General features: G+C 36.5%; 1 long non-coding RNA gene across 1 annotated transcript in view; it reads left to right on the top strand.

The window, feature by feature from the left end:
- Positions 1–15,091, top strand: part of LOC120518544 — a 92,281-nt gene extending 77,190 nt beyond the window's left edge. Inside the window, exon 3 of the long non-coding RNA XR_005631254.1 lies at positions 14,789–15,091. This is a non-coding gene — a long non-coding RNA (uncharacterized LOC120518544). The remainder of the gene's footprint in view (positions 1–14,788) is intronic.
- The last annotated feature ends 269 nt before the right edge of the window (positions 15,092–15,360 follow it).

Genomic DNA, 15,360 nt, shown 5'->3' with positions numbered 1-15,360 from the left:
CGGTCTCTCCTGCTCTTTAGCAAACAAATGAATGCCTCCTTCCATGTGGTTGAGCAGGAAGGGGCGGAGTCAGTTGCCCTCACTGGCAGTTTCTCAGTACTGTGGAGGCAAAGGAAGATGACACAGTTATTGGCAGTGCCCCCTCTTGGCTTGCATTGGTATTACATACCTGGGTGGAACATAAATGGTGACCCTCTGACACACACATATAACAGTATAAGAAGAATTATTTCTACTTAGGCAAAGTACGATTTCTGCTTGTGACAAATGCAATTCTCTGAAAATATATATACTTTTTGAAATTTTCTTTCTTACTTCAACCTGCCCTGTTTGATATATTTGAAGTAGTATTCCATGCCATGTAGATACAATGTGTACTGATAATCGGATATACCATACAATGAACAAGCACTGGTTCATTTGTTCCTTTAAGTTTCAAAAAAGTGAACTTGACTGATAACACAATTAGAGATTTTTGCCACTGTCAGCTCATGATGAGGCCCCCTCCCCCTCTCGCTGCCACTCTCTCACTCTCTTTCTTACACACACGCACACACACACACACACACACCAGGTGCAGCTGCTAGGGATTCACTAACATGTACTTCTAGCAAACTGAAGGAAACAGGGGGGCGGGGTTATACAGAAATGAACGGGTATAAAGCAAACCAACCAAGCATCACCTTTTGTGCATGTCAGAACAAAGGAGAATCCAAAGAAAAACATGGCTGATGCATGCAGCTCTGATTTTCAGTGTCTTGCTCCTGAGGACCACCATGAAATACCAAGTTTTTTAAGACCACCATAAACAACCAAAACACATGGAATAAAATGCTGTCACTATCTACTAGAGCATAAAACAAGCATCCACCAGTTTAATCCGATGCAGTGATTCTCCAAGGTGGCAGAGCCATTTGATAGGTAGATAAACCATATTTATTTATTGCTAACCTTATACTGTTTTAGTAAGTAGAGAAACAAACTGCAACAAAGGCCCTTATACCTTTTAGAAATGTGAGATCCTCACCTCCCCCAACCCCTTACCAAGAATTGCATCCTCAAGCAGATTCCTTTTGTTATCATTCTGGCAATGGCTTCCTCACTTTTATCTGGCTTCCTCTCTTGTTAATTGGTCAGGAGACTTTTTCAAAATGTTTTTATTTCTTCAGACCTCAAGAGAGAGACCTGCTGACTTTTGTTACAAAGAAAAAAGAGAGAAAAAGGAAAACTTACACTTCCCTGAATCATCTTTTTTTTCTCGCTGAGGTACAAGCTGCATTTTCCTTTCATGGAAAACTAAAATGATTTCTTTCATGAATGAATCTGAAAACAGGTCTACTTGACTGTCTAAATTGTATAATTTTACAAATACTATGTAAATTATATTCAATATTATAATTTACCTGCTAAGACTGCCAAATTTCAACAATAATAGTTAATTGTAATCAGATACTGTAAGTTAGATCAAGTATGAAAGTGCTGAGATAACTAATAACCTAATGTAATATTAATACTGGATTCTACATTTATAATGTATTGTGGTTTACTAGTACAAACAAACTGGCACTACTAGACTTTTTTTCTAATTTATTCTTACCTTTAATTGGTTGATAGTGCTCCTCAAATTTAATTGTTAAATTAGGAAAAATTTACATGTAACTGTCAATCAGGTGAATGCAAATTTAGTTATTGAGAGGATGGAAGATGAGATTCAATTGTTAAATAAAGGGCAACAGTTTACCAATGGGACAGATCATAATCAAAGGTGAAGAAAGGGGTATCTAATGGCTAAGTGCATTTTGGATTTAAGTAGGATAATCAGATATTAAACTGAAGGAAGTAATAACTTTTAGAGGTTAAGAGGACACTACCCATTTTTTCACATGAAAGAAGTGACCATTTCTAAATTTCCGTTTACTGTCTCAAAGAAAGGCACACATTTGATTTAATTTCCAAATATGTGAAAATATGAGAATCCATCCGTGAAAACATTTGCTACCCTTGGTATTTAGTTTAGGGTTCTTAGGAGCCTAGTGCCTCTCTTAGAAATACTGGGTGCAATTTATGAACCAATTCTGAAGAAGGGCATCACTGGACACACCTCAAATCTATTATATGGAAGGTAGTTTTAAAAGACAGAAGTAAATCATATTTATTCAATAGGCTAGGAATAATCATATATAAACTATGAGGAAAAATATTTAATTCATAATATTTATTTTCATTTTGAAATTCCAATGCAGCTTGCTAAAGACCGAACACCAAAAATAAACAGCACTAAGCACAAAGTGACACTTATCTTTGAATATTTAAAATAAATGCTTATGGTCAAATCATGATGTTCCCATATAATTAGGATTAAAGATTTGCTCCGCATCTATGTTTTTCAATTAAAACTCTGAGGAAGTCTCAGCTTATCCCAGTAGCACTAGTAGGAACCTGAGATAGAAATGTTGTGCTCATTCACACCTCCACACTTAATCATCCTGGGGCTAATGTACACTGACCCATGCTAACTTAGCCTGCATATTAGGGTGTTAGCAGAAAACAAATTATAGCAGTCAACAGCCGTAGTTGAGTAAATGCAGAGATACCTTTATTTAAAAGACACTGCTGTTAAAGTAAAATTTGCCATTGAGGTAACTACCCAAGTAGGAGTTTTAAAGTACCGTATATACTCGCGTTAATTTCTCCTGCTTATAAGTTGGGGCTTGACTTTACCATATAATTTTCGAATGTCGGTCATGTAAGTCGAATACAGAAAACTCACACGCTATTCGTCCAAGAGATTATGATATGCTAACGTCCCCCTGAGAGAGTAACCACGGAGCACACTGCCTTTTTTTTCTATGTATTGTGTCTACGTGACCACATGGTAATACCCAAACTATTCCGAAACGATGTTTGCACTGTTTTATGTTGTTTGTATCTCACACCTTTATACACCTTTATCATAAGAGCATCCCTTATCTACAATGGAGCGTTTGATCAGAAGATAATATGAAGCTGGTTTTAAATTAAGAGTCATTGAAGTGGTGAAAAATATTGGTAACTGCAATGCTGCAACAAAATTTAATGTGTCTGAGAAACTGGTGTGAGATTGGAGGAAGCAAGAAGATGTAAAAAACAAACAAAAAAAAAATATTTTTGAACGGGTATATAAGATGGAGTCTGATTTTACGATTGATATTTCGTTTTTGAAGACCTGACTTATACGTGAGTATATACGGTATTTGATATTAAATGTACTTAAGTTTCAAAAGTACAAGTAAATGTAGGTTCTTTGTTTTTTAGGTATTCTCAAAAAACAGAACAGTTCAGGGTAATTTTCTTTTGCATGTGAATCATGTTACAGTCACTAAAGTTTGAGGCAAGTAACTGCCACTTGAAGCAGTGACATTCAGTGTGAGTGGACACCTTAATGATTGTATCTTAATTCAGTGGAGTAGATGCTAATAGGAGAGGCATACAGGCGAAGAAGAAGCTAATCTGTTCCTGAAACCCCCTTCATAAAGTGATTTTTTGCAGCACAAACACCTATAATTAAGTTAATTTAAATGGAAAACTTTATTAACTTCCCTGGTCCCAATAATAACCCATATTTTTGTTCAAATGATACCACACTACATGAAAACTGACAGAATTTGTTTAATAATAACATTAGTTATCAAAGCAAAACATCCCAGCCAAAACAGGGCGCAAGGCAGGAAACAAACCCTGGGCAGGGTACTAGGCCACCGCAGGGCACATACACACAAACTAGGGACAATTCAGGATTTGCCAATCCACCTAACCTGCATGTCTTTGGACTTTTGGACTTTTGGAGGAAACTGGAGCTCCAGGAGGAAACCCACACAGACACAGGGAGAACATGCAAACTCCACGCAGGTAGGACCCGGGAAGTGAACCTGGGTCTCCTAACTGCGAGGCAGCAGCGCTATCCACTGCACCACCGTGCCAAAGCAAAACATAATAATGTTTAATAAAGCACTTAACCTAGACTTTATTAATTCTACTTTCACATTCAAACAAATGGTCTTTCAGGACAAGTTGAGTGAACCACATCACTTGAACGCTCAAGTATACTGTCTGAAGCATACAGATCTAGCCCTGTCCCAATCGACAAGCTTCCATGAGGACAACTTTTGAATATGGCCAGATCTACAGTCAAAATAACTGTGAGCAATATGTAGCCCTGTTCCAAACACCCAGCTCCAACCCATTCTGTGGCGAAATTAACTTGGAATGACTGCATAGATTATTCAGTCTTTGTGCCTGTAGCATCCAATTCAAAATCAATTCCCAGGTTCTTCATAAAAGCAAACTTTCTTTAATCAGGGAGACCTCCATTTTAGATAATTGATAGCGTAAGTATGTTCTTAGCCCTTTTGTTTTCTGGTTTAATAATAAAGTAACAAATGTGTCAAGCAAAATATATGAGAGTAAAATGAGCCATTTTAAAATGTAGTGAAGGAAAAGGAGACAGAATTTGTTTTACTCAAGAAAAGCAGAAATATTCTCAAAACATTTCTACTTTGTTACTATACAACACAGAATTACAATAAAATGTTGTTGAAAGGAGAACATGATAAGTCCACATTGGTAGTGTCTGGGTGAACTGAGGACTCTGGAGCTATAAGACAACCAGGCTAATTGAAGACCCACTATACAACTCATTTCTCAAACCATTTTAGGGTTGTGGAGAGTTTAACTTTATCTCTCAAGCATTAGGTGCAACTCTGGGTGTCACTCACACCTACAATTAGACTTTTAGGGTACAATTTATAGTCATCAGTTAAATCAATGTGAACATCTTTCAGATGAGCAAAGAAAACAAAGGAAAAAGAGGGTGAATTCTGCACACCGTGTAAAATGGCCTGGTCAGGATTGAAACACAGGTGCCTGAACTAGTACTAAGCACTGCGTCACTGTGCCACTTTCCAAATTAATATAAGTCATTAAGTATTTTCATTTTTGTTCTTTATGGAGGTGTTTATTATGGAGAAAATGCATTTCATTATTTTTCCATTAAAAACAGATTTGTGTTGCAAGTGACAGCGGCTTGATTATATTCTCCTCTGCTATATTATCTATAAAGTTCTCAATGCACAAAGGTTCTCTTGCACTCAGAAATCATCAACTGAGACACATACAGAAAATAAAGCCTATGCAACCGCATGCCTGTTTGTTCCAGAATCTTTGTGTTATCCAATGAGTGATCTATGCGCAAAAAGAAAGTGCCATTTCCTTTGCCCTTGCTTAAGGAAAACAAACACTCATACACACTCAAAAACACAAAATGATAAAAACAATTAAAATGTAAAACAATTAGTTGGAAAGCATTTCATTCCAGTTTACGCCAGCACAGAAAAATGCAAATATCAAATTTCCATCAAATTGCTTAATTACTGAATATGCAAGGGAGTTAATGAGTTTACTATTTTCTGTTTTTAACAGACACAAATTTGCCATGCTTTGCTTGAGTTACTCAAATGCCTAATAAGATTAACTAAATGAATTGTGGAAGTCATATATTTTTTTTTTGTTTCACAATTGAAGTTAAATCTGCTGGGAATAATAACTATTATGTATTTATTACTAATAACTCAATGTTGCTGCCAAGACACATAAATAAAGACGCGCCTAAGTAAGTATCCTGTTCTTATGTTTTACCAAAGTAACTTTTTAGACTATTCCCGGTCAGAGGAGATCATGTCATCTGTTTATGTTTTCATTATACTGAATGATCAAACATTTCAAATATTAAGTTACTGCATGCAGTTTACAATTGTCACAAATGGCAAACCTTTCCAATTACAAAAGGCCTCCCAGAGAATTTCTGCAAAAATTATTCAACATTCACAGATGAGACCGTCTCAAACGGCAAAAGTAACTGCAACCTGGTTGGATAACTCTATAAATGCAATCCCATGACTCTTGTCATCTAGTCTGTCTAATTTACTCCAACAGGACTCAAAGGGATTTAACAGGGGAGTAATGACATGACAAACAATTATATTCTAACACTCTATTTATAATGATGCCTTTTCAGATTATTGTTCCACTCAAACTGACACATCAGTGTAATCCCAGGGATGATTCTAAGGATTTACAGTTAGATCATGCACAGCTTGCAGGCAGGATAGGGAGGGGAAAAATCCAAAAAGGAAGTGACATTCAACAAAACAGAGCATCTCGAGGACAAATTCTGCCTAGATGAGCTCAATTTATCAATGTCAATAACTCTGGCAAAAACAGAACTGGAAGACATGCATATTAATTGAAAATAATCAGATTAAATCACTACAGTTTGACATTTGTGAGATGGGCACTTTATCTTCTGGATTCAGCAAGACTGCTTGTACATCACAAATTCTGTAATCTGGGAACACATCTTAATTGCATGTTATCACCTTCTGATTGCTTCTACATTATATTAAATAGGCTGGTAATTACCAGGCTGATCTTGGTAGAAATAGCTGGAGGCCACAGTTCTGGGGCCGACATGCAATGGCCTGGTTAGAGGTAATCAAGTTGCCTGACAGAATATCCTAGGAAGCAGGTTGTTCTCATTTAAAGGAGCGGAGTACATTTCTAGACCTTGCCATGTTACAGTATCCAGTATCCCTGCGAGACCACTAGGCTCTTCCCGCTTGCTGTCTCTAATATGCTGCTTAAAGGCTGAGACAGTCAGGCTTCTGGCATTGCCACAATGCTCAGGTGGAACCCAGTAATGGATAAGCCATTTGACAGCTGGAGGTGCTCTTTACAGCTGAAGCTAAAGACCTTGGAGAAAATGTATTGCTATGAGCACTTTGCCATCATATGTTCATAGGGCTTGTGGTTTTCACTGTCTAGAAATGGAGTTCAGGAAACAAAAGATATGATGAAAATAGTCAGTAAACAATTTACTTTTCATAAACACAGAAATATTAAGTGATGCAGCACTCTGTTTTGTAGCTGGAGAAATGAAAAATGAAAGAGCACTATTGATGCAGATCCATTAGGTTAATTGCAGAAAGATTACTTTTACCTTTCAACCAAAACACTAGACGTGAAACACATCTGTATGACGTTATTTATTTTTCTTGCAATGTTACTTTTACATGTTCTTATAATTACTGATTTTAAACAAAAGTTATAAAAGTTGCAGACAGCAATTGATCTGTTAAAAGAAAGTGAATATAAAAACATTTAACAAATCTGTAATGTTGGTGGAGAAAAAGGGTTATATCTAATTTACACAAGTTTGTGGCCTCTTTGTAAATAAGTTAGTTAAAGCATGCACAGAATGAAAAGAGCCTCTCACTATTCAAATGACAAAAGTGACAGTTAAAGACTTAAAATATTAATGTTAAAAGTGTACAAGACCCTTTCTGAAATTATAAATTGCCATTTAAATTTATAAACTACGGTCCATACACTAATGCAGTTTGTTGATTTTATTGCTTTTGCGTTTGTATTTGAATATACTGCATTAATTACTCATATAAAATATTCAAGACATTGAAAAATTCTATTGTGTAATACTGTACCTTTGTTGAAATACTGTACACTTTTTTGATATATTTAGAATTGCTGTTTTCAAAGGTAAAATAGAATTGCAATTAATAATTACAGAAATTGCAACAAAAGAATTCTACATTTAAAATGCTTACATGCACACATATTAAAAATATGCTTACATATAAAATTAAAAAGAAAAGAAAAAACTTAAGGAGATAAATTAAAGAAATGTTCTTCAGGAGTATGATCAGAATATTAATTAGGCCCATCCATGACTACTAGATACCAAGTATGTCAACCGAGTGAATAGAATCTGTGATCTGTAAAAGAGCTATTCACATACGTCTGTCTGCAATGGCTCATTCTTTTAGACGAGAACACAGAACTTTTTCACAGTCACCCTAAATGTCCCAATTGTGCTTTTGCAAAGTATTGTAGTGCATGTCTGTAAAACACATACTTTTTATCTGAGTGAAAGTTAACGTTCACAGCTCATTTGGGCCATTTTTCCTGAATAGGTTAATTTAGACACCACACTTGTAAAAGTTTCTATCAAACAGTCACAATGTATATTTTATGACCCATTCAGTTACATCTTAATGAACCATGGTATCACTGACATACTAAACCAGAGATGTTTAAAACAAAATGTATGAGACAAAGTATATATCTAACAACTCAGTCTATAATAGATCATATACATATATATTTATATATATATATATATAGAATATATAAACATTCAGATCACAAAGATATACATACAGAACATACTTTAGAATTTTTAGAATAATAGGCTGTTGTAGAAAAAGTTAAATTATTTTTGATTTAAAGCATTTATGCAGTAACTGATAAACTGTCAAGATATTTGTATATTTGTTTTTTTTTTCTCCTTTTTTCAATTTTGTTTTCTATGAATAAAATACAGTGGCACATGTAGGAAGTGTTAAATAATACAGATCATGATTTTTTACATCTGAGCTAATAAGCGTAAGCCATCATTTTCCTTGGATTTCCTCTTTAAAAAGAGGTTTTCTTGGGAGTCTTCTTTCAAGGGTTATAAAGTAAGAGACCGGAAACTGTTTGAGAGCAATGAGAGAGGCCAGTCACACATATGCTGAAAATGTGCTTGCATCAAGTTTAGAGCATTGCCTTTTACACCAAAATATAAAGTAAGATCAAACAAGATTCAATTCTCTGATAGATGCACAGTGCCACCCTGCAAGTAAGTAAACAAGTAAGTAAACCTTTGAATTTAATTTCACTGTTGGCTTCTGTATCATAATTTACTTTGAATTGCTCAGTATAGTATTCACAGGATGTTCCAAGGGGACATTCATACTTTGACCAAAGAACCTCATTTGACTCTTGTTGTCAATTTCCTCCATTAGGGAAAGACAACCCTACAAAAGAACCCCAGTGTGGTCATTTGCACAATGTACTCTTTGGGTTCACTGGCCAAAGCTCAGGGCCTGTACTTAATGGATCTAGTTGTAGATTAATCAGTACATCAAGATCTTCATCTGAGAACTTAACTGGTTTCATTAGAACACTCTAGACGAGAACAGGCCAATCAGCCCAACAAAGCTCGCCAGTCCTATCCACTTGTTTCCCCCAAGAAAACATCACATCGAGTTTTGAAAGTCCCTAATGTCTTACTGTCTACCACACTACTTGGTAGCTTATTCCAAGTGTCTATCATTCTTTGTGTAAAGAAAAACTTCCTAATGTTTGTACGAAATTTACCCTTAACAAGTTTCCAACTGTGTCCCCGTGTTCTTGATGAACTCATTTTAAAATACAAGTCTCGATCCACTGTACTAATTCCCTTCATAATTTTAAACACTTCAATCATGTCACCTCTTAATGTTCTTTTGCTTAAACTGTAAAGGCTCAGCTCTTTTAATCTTTCCTCATAATTCAACCCCTGTAGACCTGGAATCAGCCTAGTCGCTTCTCTGGACCTTTTCTAGTGCTGCTATGTCCTTTTTGTAGCCTGGAGACCAAAACTGCACACAGTACTCAAGATGAGGCCTCACCAGTGCATTATAAAGGTTGAGCAGAACCTCCTTGGACTTGTACTCCACAGATCATGCTATATAACCTAACATTCTGTTAGCCTTCTTAATGGCTTCTGAACACTTTTGGGAAGTTGATAGCTTAGAGTCCACTGTGACTCCTAAATCCTTCTCATAAGGTGTACTCTCAATTTTCCGACCGCCCATTGTGTATTCAAACCTAATATTTTTACTTCCTATGTGTAATACTTTACATTTACTGACATTAAATTTCATCTGCCACAAATCTGCCCAAGCCTGTATGCTATCCAAGTCCTTCTGTAATGATATAACGGATTCCAAATTATCTGCTAATCCACCTATCTTGGTATCATCTGCAAACTTAACCAGCTTGTTACTTATATTCCTATCTAAATCATTTATATATATTAAAAATAGCAGCGGCCCTGGCACTGACCCCTGTGGAACGCCACTCTTAACATCGGCCAGTTCTGATGAGGTTCCTCGCACCATCACCCTCTGCTTCCTGTGTCTGAGCCAATTCTGCACCCTTCTAAAAACATCACCCTGAACTCCCACTTCTTTTAACTTGATGCCCAACCTCTCATGTGGCACCTTATCAAATGCTTTCTGAAAGTCCAGATAAATAATATCATAAGCTCCACTTTGATCGTATGTTTTTGTTGCAACCTCATAGAATTCCAACATGTTAGTAAAACACAACCTCCCACTTCTGAACCCATGCTGACTGTTCAGAATAACTCCTGTCCTTGCCATATGTTGCTCAATCTTATTCTTAATAATTCCTTCCATTAATTTTCCTGTGATGCATGTTAAGCTTACTGGCCGTATAGTTGCTGGGATCTGCCCTGTCACCCTTTTTTTATAATGGGATGATATTTGCCATTTTCCAGTCCTTCGGAATCTCTCCAGTGCTCAGTGACTTCCTAAAAATATGTATCAAGGGTTTATATATGTACTCACTAGCCTCCTTAAGAACACGAGGATAAATATTATCTGGGCCTGGTGATTTGTTTGATTTCATCTTATTTAATCTGAGCAGCACTTCTCCCTCTACAATTTCCAAATCCCTCAGTACCTCCTTAGTAGTTGCATTTACCTCTGGGAGGTTATCTACTTGATCACTTGTAAACACCTCAGAAAAATATAAGTTTAGGGCATCTGTTATTTCATTGTCTGTATCTTTTAATTCTTAACTGTTCTTTTACTACTAAAATACTGAAAGAATCTCTTGGGGTCTTCTTTCGCCTTATCTGCTATATTCCTCTCCAACTGTCTTTTAGCCTCTCTGATATCCTTCTTAATGGTTGCCCTCATGTTCTCATACGCGCTACGATTCACTTTGCAGTCATTAGTCTTATATGCCTTATACAGCAGTTTTTCTTAGGTTTCTATTAATTCCAAATTTAGGTATGTATCTGTCCTGCATTACATGTAAAACATTTTTCAACCTGTTCCACTGCTCCTCGACTGTCTCCACATTTAAAAGCTTATCCCAGTCTATCCTATTTAGACTTTGTCGCATCTGCTCAAAATTAGCTCTACCAAAGTTCAACTTAACAATTTTAGTCTTCGCATCTGTACTCTTACAAAATACTGAGAATTGTATTATATTATGGTCACTTGACCCTAGTGGTTCAATCACCTCTACACCCTCAATTCTATCCTGATTATTACAGAATACTAAATCCAGACAGGCTTCACCCCGTGTTGATGCTCTAACATGCTGTGTTAAAAAACAGTTGATTACTTCTAAAAACTCCTGCTCTTGTGCTCCTCCATCTGCAAGGTTATCCCAGTTAATATTTGGATAATTAAAGTCCCCCATGACTATAATATCCCCCTGTAAAATTGCCTTTTAGATATTACTAAAAAGATGTGTGTTGAAATTACTGTCTGAATTGGATGGTCTATAACACACTCTTAAAATAAGACCTCTTTCCCTAATATTTTCCAGGCGAAGCCACATGTCCTCTCTAAGGTGGTGCTCATCGTCCAACTGAAGATGACTTACATTTAAACCCTGTTTGGCATAAACAGCAACCCCACCTCCTTTTCTGTTCTGTCTATCCTTCCTAAAAAATGTGCATCCCTCTATGTTACACTCATCCCCATCTTTGTTATTTAGCCAGGTTTCCGTTATTGCTATAATATCATAATTATGCTCTGCTACATACAACTCCAACTCACTTACCTTATTTTTGAAACTTCTAGCATTAAGGCAAGCTATTTTTAGTGTGTTAATCCTTCTACATTTACATGTTTGCTTAGAATTGACATTACTATGCATTTTTATTTCTACACCATTGTTTGTTCTTCCATGTATAGATATAAATCTGGCCTGTCCTAAACTCCCTGTCCCCCATTCCCTAGTTTAAACAATCCTTGACTAGCCTACACATATGCCTCCCCAATACATTGGTGCACCTCCGGTTCAGATGTAACCTGTCACAGTGGAAAAGGTCCCATCTGTTCCAAAAGGAGTCCCAATGCCCCATAAACCTATACCCTTCTACCCTGCACCAAGATTTGAGCCACGCGTTAAGCCTTCTAATTTCCTAAATCTTACCTGGACTGGCACGTGGCACAGGCAGAACTTTGGAGAAGACTACCTTGTCAGTTCTGCTCCTCAGCTTACCTCATTACCAGTATTGTATATAATACCATCAGTACTGGTGCCAAAATGTAAACTCTTTTAATAATTCCATTATCTTCATTCATGAATTACCTACTGTAAGTTCTTCCACTTGGGTCAATTGCTTATTCTACACTTGCAGAGAACAATTCACTCTTTCCTGAAAAGAACTATAACCTCAGAGTTTAAAATGGATATTCTCCTGCCAATCACATCTGTTACAATTTCTTTCAGCATGGACTGCAGAATAGAATAAAAACAGATTATCCTCTGCATGCAGTAAAGTAGTAGCCCTAGGGCACTTTAAAAAGATATAATTTAATGCCAAGAATGGAGACACAACTCTTATTTTACACTTTTAAACAATTTGGCAGTAACAACAACTCCACAATTCCAAAAGACACCCTAAGTTGGACCTTTAGAAACTTTTTTAAAGTCCCCAAGACATATTTATACAATACTGGCAAACTTTTTTAATTTCATAAATATAGATAACAAACATTTAGTCTAATACTCCAATACAATCTGCCAAGCTCTTTTTTTCTTTTACTCCTGCATAGGCTTTCATGAAATGGAATGCTGGACAGTGTTACACCATGCAATAGGAACAAACCCACTTGTTTATCTTTTTTAAAAATGTTTCTCACCACACCAGTCTAAAAATACAAGACTATCACCCCCTCCTTCCTTGCTACATAGCAGAGGTAGGTTAATCTAACATACAGTAATTCCTAGGACCCGACTTTGTATTTCCAGCCATATTTTATTCCTGAAGCCTTACCGGTGTAGAGTTCTTCAACCCATTAATGAACAAAGGGTATACCAACTGCTTCTGGCTCAGAATTTCACATAACACTCACAGTTGAGTTTAAAGTTTCACCACCTTAAGTGGCTATAGTTAGGGCAAAGTTCTTAATTCCTTGCTGAGCAAATAAATGGCTTTTCCAAATCCAAAATCATTCATGTCATCTGCTGCAGAATGCCTTCTTACTTCACTGGTACCTCTCAGTTAAATTTGGAAACCCTCCTTCTAACACGAGAATGAGAAACTGGAAAGCCAGCTGGCAGCCCTGAATAACAAAAGGATGGTGAAGATCAAGAACAGAACTTGGGGGACTCAGTTGATGCTAGGGCTGACAGCATAGATTTCAGAAAAGGTGGATTGGAGCCCAATCAGTGCTCTTTCATGCAGAGCTAACACAACTGGTGGTGACACTTCAGAGGTGGCTTGTGACTCTGAGCTGTCTTCTAACATAGATTAAGGTAGACAAAAATACACGGCAACTGACTTACAGCAATGACATCTAAGAAGTGAACAACCTCTTTTAGTAGTCAATTTTTTATTGCCACGAAAAAAATTTACATAGATGTAGCATTAGTAATTTTAAGAGGAAACATAAAAAAGATAATCTGTTGTTGAATTGCCACAGTCTTATCCAGTTTGTAAGTGATGCATTTACTACACCAGATACTGTCCTTTATATTTTTCATCTGACACTGTATTTCACTCATTTTGATGTATGGTAGCAAAGCAATCAGGTTATCAGCAAAGCAATGGTGGTGGTGTGATGTCTGAGTTTATGTAAAGGCAGCTGCAGTTTTAGACAGAACAGGGGTATTGGAAGGTCCATTTCTAGATTAATTTAACCATTATTCATTGGGTCATGTGTGATAAAATAATAAAGAATAAAAAGCATGCATATTAAGCCAAACAGATTTTAGGCACATACAATATGCACAAAAATTCATCTGATATAGCTCATCGTATACCGTTCCTACAGGAACTGTTGCACCATTAAAAAAAGCCTAATTATGAAGCATCAATTAAACATTTAATCTTACAGAGTGTATCTGGCCTTTAAGTAAAACATCTAAATAAATAACTAGTGGAAAAAAAATCAGATTAAACCTAAAGCTGAAAAGCCTTTTAAAAATACAGTGATTAAAGTCAGGGAAAAGGGAAAGCACATAGTGTGAAGAATGTAATGATTCTGCTACACTTTTGTGTGCCAAAATAAAAATTTCAATAGTTTATATAGTGTGCATTTATTATTAGGTATGCATTGCACTTTCATTCTTGTTTGTCATAGCACAAGAGAGTGGCAACACGTTGCATGCTGGTTAGAAATGCATTTAACGATTTCACATGAACAACAGATGACTTGACAGTTGAGTAGAATTTAAGAAAGTGCTGTATGTAAAGGAAAACCCTGGTCTAATGGGTGTAGATATCATTCTTTATGGTCTTCCTGAAATATTCTACATCACCCTTTAAATATGGATATTAAAATATGGTTGGGATATGCTTAAAACTTTACTCTGACAGAAATGACTAAAGCTTCATTGAAAAAACACACTTCAGACCAAAGATTATAGTTGAATCATGACAACTCTGGACATGATGGCAAACACCTCAAGTAACTTGAAGGTCGTAAATCACAATTCCAAAACGTCTTACAGAATTTGAAATGTAGCCTTTCCCTCTGTCAGCAAGGCAAAAACAAGGGGCTAAAGGGAAGGTGGGGCCTTATATAAAGAGGATCATTTTCAGGGCTCGTATGAGAGAGGGAACTGGCTCTAATCCTTTCTTCACCTTTTCTCTCCACAGTACTGAGAAGATGCCCAGCGAGGTCAAATGTTCCCACCTCCTCCAGAGTACTGAGAAGACGCCCATTGAGGTCAAATGTTCCCACCCCCTCCAGAGTCCAGCTCATAAATTACAAGCTGGCCGGAGTGGTGTAGTCATAAAGCTGACCAAGCAACTCACAAGGTGGAGCTCCCTGAACAAGCAAGAAGAAAGAGTAATGCCTTGTCACTACAAGCCCCAGAGGGTCTATTTTGTTAAAGCCGTTTTTTGTAACCCTTTTTACTTCCTTAAATAAAAAACTTTGAAGTAAACAGAGACAGCTGGCTTGGCACCCCAACATTTATTCTGTGAACTTGTCATTTTTTGCCTGACCACAAGACATAAGCATTACATAAGTATGTGATCCTAGAGTTTGATCGATAATAGTGTAACACTCTCTCTGTTCATCTTCAAAAATATTTTTGAGTGTTCACAGACAGTGAACATCCTATATGTGTGATGTTAGATTAACAGTTTGGAGTGGATGAGAGCCTTAAATGCTATGAGTAGGCAGTAGTAGTCTTTACTGTGCATCATCAAATATGTAAGTACAT

Source organism: Polypterus senegalus, chromosome 1, assembly GCF_016835505.1.
Source record: "Polypterus senegalus isolate Bchr_013 chromosome 1, ASM1683550v1, whole genome shotgun sequence".
In the NCBI taxonomy this organism is placed as follows: Eukaryota; Metazoa; Chordata; class Cladistia; order Polypteriformes; family Polypteridae; genus Polypterus; species Polypterus senegalus.
Note: the sequence above shows the minus strand (reverse complement) of the source record. Positions and strands in the feature narration are given on the sequence as shown.